The sequence below is a fragment of the Puma concolor genome, chromosome D4 (genome assembly GCF_028749965.1).
Source record: "Puma concolor isolate L17-30 chromosome D4, mPumCon1.1.hap2, whole genome shotgun sequence".
NCBI classification, from domain to species: domain Eukaryota; kingdom Metazoa; phylum Chordata; class Mammalia; order Carnivora; family Felidae; genus Puma; species Puma concolor.
In genome coordinates, this window is record NC_141679.1 from 29,207,181 (window position 1) to 29,223,410 (window position 16,230).

At 38.9% G+C, this 16,230-nt stretch overlaps 1 protein-coding gene across 11 annotated transcripts in view; it reads left to right on the forward strand.

Annotated features, from left to right (window-relative positions):
* AOPEP (aminopeptidase O (putative)) overlaps positions 1-16,230 on the forward strand; it is a 344,323-nt gene that overhangs the window by 160,787 nt on the left and 167,306 nt on the right. The gene's annotated exons all lie outside the window — the stretch shown is intronic.

The following is a 16,230-nucleotide window of genomic DNA, read 5'->3' on the forward strand; positions in this document are numbered from 1 at the left end:
GATCAGATGCTAGCATTATGTTTAATAGTAAAACAGAAGAATGTGCTGTTTATTTTTTTTTAATTTTTTTTAACGTTTATTTATTTTTGAGACAGAGAGAGACAGAGCATGAATGGGGGAGGGTCAGAGAGAGAGGGAGACACAGAATCTGAAACAGGCTCCAGGCTCTGAGCTGTCAGCACAGAGCCCGACGCGGGGCTCGAACTCACGGACCGTGAGATCGTGACCTGAGCCGAAGTCGGCCGCCCAACCGACTGAGCCACCCAGGCGCCCCAAGAATGTGCTGTTTAAAATGAGGATTAAAACAAGGAAAGGTACCCACCATCACCATCATTATGTAACATAATTTGTATTCTAGGGCAGTGGTCAATAAATTATACCACCTGTGTACCAACTGCCTGTTGTGAATAAAATTTTATTGGTAAACAGTACTGCCCATTCATTAACATTTTGTTTCTGGCTGCCTTCACACTACAATTCTAGAATTGAACAGATGTGAGAGAGGGTACATGTGATAAAGCCCACAATATTCACTATCTAGCTCTTCATAGAAAAAATTTTCTCATCTCTGTTCTAGATAATACAAATAGATAAGACCAAGTGATATATAAATATTGCAAGGGGGAAGCAAAACTATCATTATTTGCAAAAGATACATATAAAACCCAAAACTATCATCTGAACAGAAAATAAATATAATAGGAAAATTCAACAGGACAGATGGTTACAAAATAAGTTTCTTGAAAATCATTGCTTTACAAACAATAAAAAGTTACAATGGAAGAAAAGCTTTAGAAAATCACAGAAAAAAATATTTTTGGAATATGGAAACATGTGAAGGAAAACCTAAACTTTCTTGAGGATCAGAACAAAAGAAAAAGGATAGAAAGACTTATAAAAATATTTCTCATTGTCACTTATTTTACATTAGCCTTTTATAAAAAAACAAAAACAAAAAAACCCAGCCCCAAGTCATCTGTAAATTCAATTTGATACCAATTAAAGTATCAGTAGGTTTTGGGTTGAACTGATGGGGGAAGAGGGACTTTTAAATGATATTAAATATTATGATACAGATGGGTGCATATGGAAATATGTACATATACATGGATTAGTATGCACACTTCCATATCATGGTTCTGTCAGCTCATAGGACCTAGAAGCCAAGAAAACCCCAGCAGGAAAAATCATAGTCAGCATAGATTTGGGCATTAGTAATAACATTTTCCTGGAGCGCCTGGGTGGCTCAGTCGGTTAAGCGTCTGACTTCAGCTCAGGTCATGATCTTGTGGCTTGTGGGTTCAAGCCCTGCGTTGGGTTCTGTGCTGACAGCTCAGAGCCTGGAGCTTGCTTCAGATTCTGTGTCTCCCTCTCTTGCTGTAACTCCCCTGCTCATGCTCTGTCTCTCTCTCTCTCTCAAAAATAAATAAACATTAAAAAAATAAAAAAATATATATTTTCCAGTAAAAGGAGCCATATTCCTCAGGGAGAAATGGCTGATTCTAGGGCTAGGACCAGGAATATATAAGATAAACCTATAGAAACCTATAGAATGCCACAAACTAAGGAAGTACTGAAAACATCAAAGCCCCTAATGGTGATGTGGTTATGTCAGTGGGACGCAGGAGCCAACTGAAAGAAGTCTCACTGTCCAAACCTGGAATAATTTGAGCAATAAACAAATAATGCAGTATTAGATTATAACCCAAAGTACAAAATAAATACCTTTAAGTCTGCACTGATATAAATAAATGATTGAACAAATAAACGAGGGAGGAAAGACAAATCTTCTGTGCAGAATTACAAATACCTTATACTTTAAGTAGGTGGATCATAATGCCCCACATCTTAAGTGTGGACTGTGCATGGTGACTTCCTTCCAAAATATCACATGGCAAGAGGCAAGAAGGAAGTTTACAGTGGAGAGACCTGACAGATTGTCCTACCACTTCAACCCTGTGATCAAGGCCAATGTCAACAGTGATAACTCATGCTGATATCGCATCCTTTGATATGGTGTGATGAGAACAGCACTTTACAGCTATGGTCTTCCTCTGCAAAACCTGTAACCTCTCTCTAACTATGAGGAAGACATCACACAAACCCAAGGTGAAGGACATTCTTTAAAATACCTGACCACTCAGAATTGTCAAGTTCTTGAAAACCAAGCAGTCTGAGAAACTGTCACAATAAAGGAGGCCAAGGAGAGATGACAGCTAAATGTAATGTGCCCTTGAATAGGATCCTACAAAAAAAGAAAAAAGGGGGGACATTCAATAAAAGCTAAGTTTGTTCAGTCTGTGTGAATTATGGACTTTAATGATAATGTATTAGGATTGGTTCATGGTACTAGTATACAATTGGACCAATACCTTTACAACTGCGTATACATTTTGACAAATGTACTAATGTAAGACGTTAACAATAGGGCAAACTGGATGGGGGTTCTACTGTCTCCCCAACTTTTCCATAAATCAAACAACTCTAAAATAAAAAGTGTAAATAAAAAAGTATACAAATTGAATGTAAGAAATAATAAGGTATGTAGCTCAGCCTCAATAAATTTCTGATGAAAATAATATTTTTAAAAAGAAAAGGAAGAGGGGCGCCTGGGTGGCGCAGTCGGTTAGGCGTCCGACTTCAGCCGGGTCACGATCTCGCGGTCCGTGAGTTCGAGCCCCGCGTCGGGCTCTGGGCTGATGGCTCGGAGCCTGGAGCCTGTTTAAAAAAATAAAAAAATAAAAAAATAAAAAAAAGAAAAGGAAGAAAAACACTAAAAGTCATCTGAAAAAATAAACGTGAGAATGAATGGGGAAACATTTTTTAAAGATTAATAAAGGGTTCTAGTTCTATCAAACATGAAAACATGTTACCAAGAGACATTAGTCAGAACAGTCTGTTACTGAGATGGAACTAAACACTTGAAATGTGATAGAATAGCACTAGGAACTAGATTCAAATACATTGAGAACTATTTTTATGTGAGAAAGGTAGCGTTTCAAATCAGCAAGGAAAAGATGGATTGATCAGTAAATGTTAGTGAAATAACTTATAAGCAATTTGGAAGTTTAGCTGCACACCATATTTTCTTTCACAAAAATCCAGACCAAACATCAAATGGAAGCAAATAAATGAACAAACCACATCAATATACAAACATGACTATTTATGCTCTTAAAATGTGGGAATCCTTTTATAGTCAAATGATAAAACCCAGAAACCATAAAGAAATGGTGATAAATATGTTTACATCAAAATTTTAAACTTCTTTATTGAAAGAAATGCCATAAACAAGACTGGAAGAAATAAAACAAAAGGGGGGGGGAGATATATAACGCATGACAAATAAAGGGCTGGATTCCTTATTTTTTAAAGTATTCTAACAAGTACTTTAAAAATCTCTCTCCCCAAAATGAAAATCTAATGTAACCCAAAAGAAAACTGGGCACATGACTTGGCATTGACTTTTTTTTTTTTTTTTGTGGGAGGAGAAATTGCTGTAATTACTTTTAAGGCAATTTGGCAATATTTACCAAACTTTCAAAACCATATTCTCTTTGACTCAGCACCTCCACTGCTAGGAATTTCACCAAAGAATGGGTGGGTGGGGGCGCCTGGGTGGCGCAGTCGGTTGGGCGTCCGACTTCAGCCAGGTCACGATCTCGCGGTCTGCGAGTTCGAGCCCCGCATCAGGCTCTGGGCTGATGGCTCGGAGCCTGGAGCCTGTTTCCGATTCAGTGTCTCCCTCTCTCTCTGCCCCTCCCCCGTTCATGCTCTGTCTCTCTCTGTCCCAAAAATAAATAAAAATGTTGAAAAAAAAAATTAAAAAAAAAAAAAAAAGAATGGGTGGGTGAATGGGCGAGAATGTTCAGTTTAGTATTGCTGGTGAAAACAAAACTCTATAAGCCATCCAAGTGTCCATTAGTAGGGCCAGGATAACTGCATGCTGCCACACCATTCAGTGGATTTTTCTGTAGCCTTCCAAGGAATAAGGTAGAAGAACTACAGTGGGAGAAGCTCCAAAACACGGTATCATCTTAAGCAAGATGCAGGAGGCATTATGATTTGTCCTATACACCTGAACATATTTTCTGGAAAGATTCACAGTAAGTTTTTAACACTTCGTCTTGGAGAAGAAAGACTCAAAGGGGAGGACTGATGAGAATTTTCCTCATCGTTTGTTAATTTTTTACACTGAGATCTTTTAACGGTGCACATGTTATTCATTATTAAAATTACAAAAACAAAAAATAGAAACAAATTACAGACAACCGTTTTCAGTAAGTATCACAGAGTGTTAAAACTTACATTGCTTGAGTCCCAAATTACTATCTAACTAGAATTAACAGAGTTAAAATAAATTTAACGAAAAGCAGAGACTTGGCACTTGAATCTGTGTTGTTTTTTTTTTTCTTTTTTTTTCTTTCTACCTCCAGCAAATATATGGATTCATTTGAATCTGAATATAGTTTCATTTGAAATACTGAACATAGTTTATTCCCATGGACTTACAGGAGTCACAGGGGTCTGGGGAACCCAGGATGGGAACTGCTATTATAATATGAAGAGCACTGGACAGGGAGTCAGGACAATGAATGCCACCACTAACTACTAATTGCGACCAGCTTGCTCACTATGGGACTTTAGCAAGCACCTTATCCTTTCTGAGGCTCTTTTTTCCTTTGTAAAATGAAACCACTGGGTAAAAGGTGGTGGCAAAAGTCCCTTCCAGTTATCAAATTCTGTGGTGTATGTACATTCCACTCTGTAAACTTTTAATGCCCCCAAAGCGATTGTGATGACTACATTAGCTAGCTAACGTAAACATTATTCTTCAAAGTGCCCCTTTCTTGGGTTTGAGCCCTACGTCTGGCTCTGCAATGACAGTGCAGAGCCTGCTTGGGATTCTCTGTCTCACCCTCTCTCTCTGCCCCTCCCCGACTCCCGTTTTCTCTCTCAAAATAAATAAACTTTCGAAACAAACAAAAAGACACGCACAAAAAAGCAAAGTGCACCTTTAACGGACAAAAACAATAGTATCCCTAGACCCTTGCTGGTATCTTACAGAGAGCTGGTGGTTCTTCACACCTCATGAAGGGGAGTACAGAGTCTCTTTTCTTACGTTTCTGGGCCTTTCAGGACTTCCCTGTGCTTTCCTCCCTCTCCAGAGAATCTCTTGTGTTGTTATCATCTTCTTCCCCATTTCTCACCGCACTTGCCCCAGATTGCACTAGGAAAGTATTTTATGGTACTTGGATAGAAGATAATCATGGGACACAAGCTATCACTTCCGTCATAGTATTCAGTACTGATAATTCTTTGAAACATTTTTCTCTGCATATCTGTATCTTCATCAACTTTCAGGTTTCTCCCTAAGAGAAGAGAATGGGGAGTGTTGATCATCCAAATGTCATCTATATTTGGCTTCAGAGTGTTTTCTACTTAGCTTCCAGTTCTGGATATATCTGAGATTCTGGGAACTGACTTTAAACAAAATCACGAAGCTTCGCTGTGAGGATACATCTGACTCACAAGTTAAGTGGGATGCTTCCCAGGTGCCCCGTTTCTTAGACCTTGCTCAAGTCTTTCCTACAATAACTCCATACTTGGATTAGCTCACTTTTTCTCAGATCTTGGCAAAACTGACCTTTCTGTATTCCTTAATGTCAGGAGGTGGGTACCATTTAGGCTTCTATTTCTAATCCATGCAAAGTTGAGTAACTAGTACAAAATATCACTTCACTAAGTGGTTAGATGGGAGATATCATCAAAACAATTAAGTAGAATGTGGTACTCACGGTCAACAAGCAGGAAGTCAAATGTTATAATCTTCCCTGACTCGTGTGGAGTTGGCTTGTATTTATGGCAAATTCTACCTTTTAATGGGCAATGACAAAAAATAGAGTATTTGGATTTGCTCAGATTAAAAAAGAATTGATTGCTTCCTCCTCTGGGCCCCCATACCTCTCAATACATTCTTTCATTCTTCCAATTCATTAGCAATTTTAATAACCTAACCTAGTATAGTGTAGTGTAGTAAATGTTAGTTTTGTTTTTCATTTTTAACTGAGATATGATTGGCATATAACATATTAGTTTCAAGTGTACAACCTGATGATTCAGTATTTGTATATATTGTGAAATGATCACTGTAATAAGTCTATTTAACATCCATCACCATATATAGTTTTTTTCTTGTGATGTAAGTTTTTTCTTGTGATGAGAACTTTTAAGATGTACTCTTATAGTAGCTTTCAAATATACAATACTATTAATTATAGTCCCATGCTGTACATTATATCCCCAGGACTTATTTATTTTATAACTAAAAGTTTGTAGCTATTGACCACCTTCACCCTTTTGGTGATCCCCCACCCCTTGCTTCTAACAACTACCAATCTGTTCTCTGTATCTATGAGTTCAGTTTTTTCTTTTAGATTCCACATGTAAGTAAGATCATAAAGTATTTGTCTTTCTCTAACTTATTTCGCTTAGCCTACTATTCCCAAGGTCCATCCCCATTGTCACTAATGGCAGGATTAATTTTTATGGCTGAATAATATTCCATTTGTGTATGTACACCACATTTGCTTTATCCATTCATCCTTCATGAATGTTAGGTTATCTTAGGTAGTTTCTGTCTTGGCTATTGTAAATAGTGCTGCAATGAACATGGGGGTACAGATATATTTTTGAGTTATTGTTTTCATTTCCTTTGGATAAATACCCAGAAGTGTTATTACTGGGTCATATGGTATCTTTTTTTTTTTTTTTTTTGATCATATGGTATTTCTTTTTTTAAGTTTTTGAATAACTTCCATAGTACCTGCACCAATTTATATGTCTTTCAACAGAGCATAAGGGTTCTCTTTTCTCCACATTCTTGCCAACACTTGTTATTTCTTGTCTTTTTTTTATAATAGCCATCCTATACAGGTGTGGATTGATATCTCATTGTGATTTTGATTTGCATTTTCCTGATTATTAATAATGTTTATTAGCACATTTTCACATACCTGTTGGCCATCTGTTGGTTAAGTATCTGACTTTGGCTCAGGTGACGATCTCATGGCTCATGAGTTTGAGCCCCACGCTGGGCTCTGTGCTGATAGCTCAGAGCCTGGAGCCTGCTTTAGATTCTGTGTCTCCCTCTCTTTCTGCCCCTCCCCTTCTCATTCTCTGTCTCTGTCTCTGTCTCTCTCAAAAATAAATACACATTAAAAAATTAAAAATATAAAAGAAGAAAAAAGAAAGCTCTACTTTCTTAAGATTTCTTTGGCTATTTGGAGTCTTTTATGGTTTCATACGAATTTTAGGATTATTTGTTCTATTTCTGTGAAAAATGCCATTGGAATTTTAGTAGGGATTGCATTGTATGTAGATCACCTTGGGTAATATGGACATTTTAACAGTATTAGGTTTTATCATCCATGATAATGGAATGTCTTTCCATTTATTTGTGTCTTCAGTTTCTTTCATTAATATCTTACAGTTTTCAGTGTGTAGTTATTTCACCTCCTTGAATAATTTATTCATAGGCCCAAAGCAGTCTTGAAAAAGAAAAACAAAACTCCAGACTTCAAAACAATTCCAGACTTCAAGTTATATTACAAGGCATTAAAAAGTATGATACAGGCATAAAAATAGACACATAGATCAATGGAATAGAACAACAACAACAAAAACAGAAATACACCCACAATTATATGGTCAATTAAACTTTTTTTTTTTTTTTTAATTTTTTTTTTTTCAACGTTTATTTATTTTTGGGACAGAGAGAGACAGAGCATGAACAGGGGAGGGGCAGAGAGAGAGGGAGACACAGAATCAGAAACAGGCTCCAGGCTCTGAGCCATCAGCCCAGAGCCCGACGCGGGGCTCGAACTCACGGACCGCGAGATCGTGACCTGGCTGAAGTCGGACGCTTAACCGACTGCGCCACCCAGGCGCCCCTTAAACTTTTAACAAAGGAGGAATGAATATACAGTGGGAAAAAGACAGTCTTTTCAACAAATGGTGTTGGAAAACCTGGACAGCTACATGCCAAAAAGTGTAACTGGACCACTTTCTGTCACCATACACAAAAATAAACTCAAAATGGATTAAAGACCTAAATGTGAGACCTGGAATCATAAAAATCCTTGAAGAGAGCACAGGCAGTAATGTCTCTGACATCAGCTATAATAACATTTTTCTAGATATGTCTCCTGAGGCAAGGGAAATAAAAACAAAAATAAACCATTCAGACTACATCAAAATAAATAGCTTTTGCACAGCAAAGGAAACAATCAACAAAACTGACATACGACCTGGGGTGCCTGGGTAGCTGACAGTGTGGAGCCTGCTTGAGATTCTCTTTCCCCTCCTTTCTGTCCTTCCCTTGCATGTGCGCTCACTCTCTCTCTCTCTCTCTCTCTCTCCCCTTCTCTCTCTCAGAATAAATATTTATTTAAAAAAATAAAACACAACCTACTAAGGGGAGAAGATATTTGCAAATGATGTATCCCAATAAAGGGTTAGTATCCATAATACATAAAGAACATATACAGCTCACCACCCCAAAACCAAATAATCCAGTTAAAAAATGGGCAGAAGACATGAACAGGCATTTCTCCAAAAACGACATTCAGATGGCCGACAGACACATGAAAAGATGATCAACACCACTCATCATCAGGGAAATACAAATCAAACCACAATGAGATATCACCTTACACCTGTCACAATGGCTAAAATCAAAAACACAAAAAACAAGTGTTGGTGAGGATGTGGAGAAAAAGGAATCATCATGCACTATTGATGGGAATGCAAATTGGTGCAGCCATTGTGGAAAATGGAATGGAAGTTCCTCAAAAAATTAAAAATAGAACTGCCCTATGATCCAGGAATTGCGCTACTGGGCATTTACCGAAAGAATACAAATACACTAATTCAAAGGGATATATGCACCCCTACGTTTATTGCAGCATTATTTACAATAGCCAAACTGTGAAAGCAGCCCAAATGTCCATCAATAGATGAATGGATAATTGCCATTTGCAACAACAGGGATGGAACTAAAGAGTATAACGCTAAGCAAAATAAGTCAGCCAGAGAAAGACAAATATCGTGTGATCTCAGTCATGTAGAATTTAAGAAGCAAAACAAATGAGCAAAGGAAAAAGAGAAAGAGAGACAAACCAAGAAACAGATTCTTAAGTATAGAGAATAAATTGGTGGTTACCAGAGGGGAAGTTGGGGGGAGGGAATGGGGGAAATAGAGGATAGGAATTAAAGAGTACCCTTATCATGATGAAAAAAATAAAATGATTTAAAAAAATTTATTCCTAGCTGTTTTATTTTTTTCCAATATAGTTGTAAATGGGATTGTTTTCTTAATTTCTCTTTCTGATAGTTTGTTATTGGTATATAGAAATGCAATTTATTTTTGTATATTAATTTTGTATCCTGCAACTGTACTGAGTTTATTTATTAGCTCTACTAGTTTTTTGGTGGAATCTTTTAGATTTTCTTTATATAATATGTCATCCGCAGTGACAGTTTTACTTCTTCCTGTCCAATTTGCATTTCTTTTTCTTACTTAATTGCTTTGTTTAGGACTTGTAATATTATTAGAAGAAGTCTAGGACTCCTAATATTGACCAAAGTTGTATTTTTGTGTTTTTCCTGATCTCAGAGGTAAAGCTTTCAGCTTTTCACTGTAGACTGTGATTTTAGTTGTGGGCTTGTCATATATGGCCTTTACTATGTTGAGGATATAGTGAGTGTTTTAAATGGAAGGACAGGCCCTATACATATCATCCTTAAACCCCTTCCACTTGGCTCAGTGTTCCATATGTGGCCGGTATTCCTCTGATTGTTAAATGTGAGTTTTATCTTTTGAATGTGGGATTAACCCTGAGTCCTTAGGACTAACCCACACCCCCTCCAGTGTCTCACACCCATATTGCTATCCATAAGAGAATGAAAAAAAATCTGACTTCTTCAATTGATTTCACTTAAAACACATGTACTTTTCACTTAGGAAAGTGCTTCTAAAATTTTAATATGTGTATAAATCCACTGGGGATCATGTTTAAAATGCAGATCCTGATTTGGCAGTGCTGAGATAGGTCCAAGATTCTTCATTTCTAGTAAGCTCCCAGGAGATGTTGATGGTCCTCGTTCCAGACCACATTTTGAGTGTCAAAGTGTTGCAGTTGAACTTGTGTGTGCTGTTAACTGTTTAATCAGGAAAGAAAGTCATGTTTCAATTTCCAGTGAGTATGTCATTTATTGTTTCTTACACACACATAAATGAAAAGGGGTGAAAAGGGTGAATAGGGTTACATGTGAATGATGCTCAGAAAGTGAGAAAAAAAATAATGAAGCTGGCTAGATTTTGCTTTGTGTGTTGTTGCTTCAGCTCCTGAGGAAGGTGAGCGGGTCAGCTGCCAAAACACAGGTTAGTGCGTGGGCAAAACACAGCAGCTGCTCAGTGTTTTCCCCAACAGCATGCCCCCTTTTAGGAGTGGAAGCATAGACAGGTATTGTATCCAAAAGAAATGACAAGGAATGGGACTTTAAACAGGCAGGTGGCAATTGCCCAATTGGGAATTTACCCAACACATTAGTGGTGTGATTTGTGTAACTTATCTTCTACAAAGATATGTTTGTCTACCTCTTTCATCACAATTTAGGCACATTTTCTGGCCCTGAGCTTCCTACGATTTTCTTAATGTGTATGTATGCGCACGTGTACACACACTCCATTTAGGGAAGAAAATTGGAAGCTCATTTTTATCTTTCTGTGATAACTTTTCGTATTTCTGTTTCTTGAAGTAGTTCTGCTTGTTTGCTTCTGTTTTAAAGATTGTAAAAGGGCAGCAGGCCCCCGTGCTGGGGGAGAATGGTAGCAAATGGATCTGTGGTCATACACAGCAGGTGTCATCCTTACCCTGTCTTTATGGTAATTGAATTGGTTGAAGATACATGGAAATCCAAACTAGATACACTTTTTAAAATATCAGTAAAACACTTGAGATTGCCATGTGATTGCCATTTGCTGCGATTTGACTGCACACCATAACTACACAATTTAGCCTTCTTCTTGTCCAAAATGGTGCTCTTTGCTATATCTTCAGTTGAGTGCCCACAAGCCCAACTAAATTAATCTCTCTGAAAGTAAAGGGGGTAAAATGAAATGATTTGAGGGAAGTCTGGCCAAGACATTCATGTATCAATATTGTACATGACTTTGGAAATCCTTACAGCTTCCCTGCCAAGGTGGGTGTGATGTCCATTTTAGAGATAAGAAACTGCAGCCCAGAGAGGTAAAGAACTTGGCCTGAAGTCACACGCTTATCATGCACTTGAACCAGGATTTGTACTCAAGTTCTGTCTGGCCTCGAAGCCTGCCAGACCCACTAGCTCTTTGACTACTTCACTGAGAGTCCTCTAGGGCACTGGGCATCATCTGAAGCTGTTTTTAAAAAAAATCATAGGAAACGTCAATGGCTCTCTCTCTCTCTCTCTCTCTCACTAAGTATAGAGCCCCGCCTCTCAGCATCACCCATCCCCTTTTCTCTTCTGGCTTTTCTTTTTAAAATCTGCCATAATGCAGAATATGACAACCTCAGTTGAAATATCCATTTTATCAGGGCATCTGGGTGCCTCAGTTGGTTGTGTCTGACTCTTGCTATCAGCTCAGGTCATGACCTCATGGTTTGTGGGTTCAAGCCCCACATCGCTGAACAGTGTGGAGCCTGTTTGGGACTCTCTCTCTCCTTGCCCCTCACTTGCTTATACTCTTTCTCTCACTCTCAAAATAAATAAATAAACTAAAAAAAAAAAGGAACAAATTAAAAAGTACATGTCCTTTTATCATGATCAACAATAAAAATCAGGAAGATCCTTCCATTGTACATTTCAGACCTTTAAGAATTTCATTTTGCTCCAAGTGGTCTTGTTGAACTGAGTTCTAAGTCTTCCCTATGACTTCCATTTTATTTTTCAAATTTCTTTTTTTATCCACGAGGAATCCATGTATTTGGGTCATGTACACCACCACTCTTTACTACAAATAGGTGTCTTCATGGAAATTCTGATAGTTTGGAAGCAGTTGAATGTACTAAAATCATAGCCAGTATTTCAGCTGCTATTAGCATTCTAGCTAAGGAGAGTTTATTGTTCCAGTTTTAGTCATTATAATACAGTCCTGTTTAATATTGCATGATCCGTGGGTTGCCATAAACTTGGTACAAATTGGAGTGCTGATATAACATGAAATGAAGCGCCTTGTCTGAATGTTGCTTTTGTTTTGCATTTAACAAATTAGTATGTTGACATTTGTCACTGATGGATTTCATTATTTGCTGAAAGGGTTTTAGGGGGTTTGACAGCATGAATGGTTTGTCCTACAGACTTTTGAGAATTGATAAAAGCATCTTTGTTCTTTGTACAAAAGCACAACAGATATCTTATTGATGGGTACACAAAAAGGGATGGCTTGTGTAGCTGCAACATAAAATAAACCAAGAAAATAATTTTTGAGTTGCTACTTATGCTTTTATGTGCTGTTTTCCCTCTCATCCTTTTTCCCCCCCCTGATTAAAGAATGCATTTCATTCACCACAGGAACAAGCTCCAGAGCGATCAGTGATCTTTTAGTAAATTTAAAATATTGGTTTCTTTATGCTCCACTTACATATTGTTTAAGAAAAGTGGTTTTAAAATGTTATAAAAGCAGTTATTATGTAGGGATTGCATTAAATAACTGTCCTAACCCCTCCAATAATAGAGGTAAGAGGAAGGAGCCAGCCTGTGTGGATCAAGAAACTAAGAGTTGCATATAGAAAAGAAAAAAGATAAAAATTTGACTTAAAAGTCTAGTTTAATCAAAACAGTAAAAACACATGTTCTTCTGTCATCTCTTTTCTATAGTTACATGTACAGGGATAACCTTGTTGTTCAAATGCACCTTCTGTCTATGCATCATCGAGCCCTTATTGGAAAGTTGCTCACCTTACACTTTTGCCCCAACCATTTTAAAACTTACCATAAAATGTATTCTGGGAAACACACACACACACACACACACACACACACACACACACACACTTCCAGTAAACGCCATGATAGAAAGCTACACATAATGAAATCTATCAGTGATCAGATAATAATGTCCATCACTAACAACTGCCACCACTCAAACTAAAGCAGTCAGACACTGTGCAGAACCATCCACCACCACTGTCATTTCCACAGGGAGTGGAGATCAGGGCCTCTGAGGGGAGGGCTACAGAGGCCCTTGAGCAAGCAGAACATAAAGCAGGTGGGGGGGTGCAGATCTGATTTTGCACCACAAAAAACACAAACCAAGGGAGGGAAAGTAAGTACCACTTACTGAATGTCTCCCCTGCTAGACTGTGATCTCTCTGACCACCCCAGCCTCTGCCCCTTTTGTTCATGAATGTATCCCAGGCACCCAGCACAGAGCCTGACACTTAGCAGGCTCTCAGTAAACATCTGCTGAGTGAATGGATGGATCAGCACCAGTGTCCACCCTATGTGTCCTGTTTGTGCAACCCAGTATTGGACCAAGAATTTCTGTTCCCTGAGTGAATTCACTTTGTAGACCATGGAACCAACGCTGGTCCTACTGCACACATGTCCAGAGTCCAGTTAGAAAGAGGAGCTGGGCTTGAGTTCCAGCTCCTACCCATGAGCTTGCTGTTTCAGGTCAGTCTTTTCCTCTCTCTGAGCCTTCATTTTCTCCCCCAAAGGGAAAAAATCCACAATCCTCACTAAGCTGTTAAGGTTCAGTTAAAAAGAGAAAGAACAGATGGATGTGAAGGGCCTTTTAAAATTATAAGGATATTACAATTTATTAATTGAAGAATGTCTCTTTTGGGAAGTCACTGATGGGAGAGTTAATTTACTAAAGAAAATACAAACACATTTGTGAGCGACATAATGATATTTTTAAATCGGGCTTATTGATTTCCCAACACACAGAGTAAAGCTGAACTTGCAGCCTCGTGTGGAATGTGTGGACAATGCTGCTTGGTGACTTTTGCATGCTGCTTCCCAGTCGTTCCTTAGCTGTCATCTCAGGGTCCTTTCTGCAAAGGAGAAAGCTGAAGATCTGAGAGATCTGGTGGTTGGCCCCGGTTCCCACGCAGTATGGTTTCCCAGAGTTGCAGGGTGCAGGGGCCACTGCAAAGTGTGATCAACCCCACACATCACGTTGTTATGGGCAAAGGTGTGCCCCTTACACACACACATCCCAGCCTCTCCAGAGCTTCTTCGCAAGCAAGATCTTGGGCCTCAGAGTATCAGTGGGACAGCACATTTCCCCCTTCAGTCATCCATGAACTTCTATTGAAACGATCCCTCTGCAAACTGGAGTGCAAGGTATTTTCTCCTTTGAGCCACTCACAAAGGTGTAGGTAGGCAGCTGGCTTTGTGACAGTCTGGAGAAGGAGCTGCCCTGGACATCCAGAAGCCAAGACTCAGTCCCCAACCTGCTCTGAGCCTCAGTTTCCTTCCTTGCTGTTTGGAAGTGGTAGTTGCCCCAAATGACCATTAAGTGCCTTTCCAGCACTAAGACTCTTTGAACTCCAGGTTTCTTCCTTTCCAACTTATGGAAATTATTTTCCCCACTTTTCCTGAGAGGGGAAGTATAGACCCCAGGCTGTCTCTGACGACTGCCAAAGCGGCTGGTTTTTAATGGAAAGTCAGCTTCCTTCTCAGGTTGCTTAACATAGCAGAAGCTTCTCGAGAACAGAGAAGCCCAATGTTTCCCTCTAGCTTTTTGACGTCATTTGCCTGTGGGTGGGTTCCCGTCCGCCGCCACCTCTCCAACCACACCAAATTTTATTGCACAGATTTAAAAAACACACCTCGGTGTGGCAGGCCACCTCAAGAAGCAGTTTAGCTCAGGAACCCCTGCCGCTAAGCTGTGGCCGAGAGAGCTAGTTTCAGTCCAGCCGTGGACTGTGCCAGCATCCCGTCTGGAGGAGTAAATTAGCCATCCTCTCCCTCTGGGCCCCCCGCCAATAAAAGCGGACTGTTCTGTTCACTTTACACTATCTCATGGGGGATTTGAAGAATCAATTCTAAACACGGACTTGAAAGCACTTAGCGGTCTAAGAGACAGCATAAGAAGGAGGGACTAACGTTTGTGGCAAGTTTTCTGTGTGCCGGTACTGAGGTAGGCACTTGACTCTTATTCTTTATTTAACTCAGCTAAATAATCATCATATACAAAACTGTCAAAACAGTTGCTTTTTAGGCCACTATGAACCTAAAACTTTTCAGGAAGACAGTGGAAAGAGGGAGAAAAGGAGAAACCAGACCTACCATAAGCCCCCGAGAAGCTGAATGTGTTTGCTGTACGTTAACACCATCCACACAGAATTAAAAAATCTAGTTATGTTCATTCGCAACTCCCACATATGAGGCATTGGAAATACATCCACTAACACAAATATTTTGCCCTCTTTGTGCTTTCAAATGTCAGAGGGTTCAGCTGAGTGATTGCATCTCTAGCCACTGATAAATCACCAGGAGACATTCATCTTATTCCAATATTTTCCTTTTTAAGTTGAAAATAATTTTGCCAACCCTCCTAGTATATGTTTAGGTGATTAGTCTTAAATGTGCACTACGTGGTAAATTCAGGAGAACTGAACTTGGTCGCCAAAATAAGCAACGTTGCCCATGACATTATGGAATAAAAACACACACTCGACTTGGTCTCTCCTGCTTTGAGGCTTCAATCGCCTGGTAACGTGAGCAGTGTTCACGGTGAGGCTCATGTGTGGAAATCACGCCACACAAAAACTGTGAGTCAGGTCTGTTCTCAGAAGAACTGAGGTAATGGCTATTAATATTTTATTTCATACGTTACAGTGTTTGCTTTTGCAAACACTGTAGTTAAGGTTACCTGCCTTGACGCTCCATCATAACCCAGTTTTTCTTTACGCCAGGCTTTCTTTCCATAGGTGTGTTCAACCCAAATGTCAGTTTGCAGAGCCTTAAAAAAATGAATTAAAGAACAAGAGAGAAAATTTGAAAACAGTTAAGTAAACCGTTAGTTACACACTGAAGGTATGACACCTTTTATACCAAGAAAATAGCATGAAGTGTTCTCTTTTTCTTGTTTGTTGTTCTTTTCCTCCTATGTGAAACTGGTGAGCGGAAAAAAAAAAAAAAAAAAAAAAACAGACAAAAACAATGTGGTTGAAG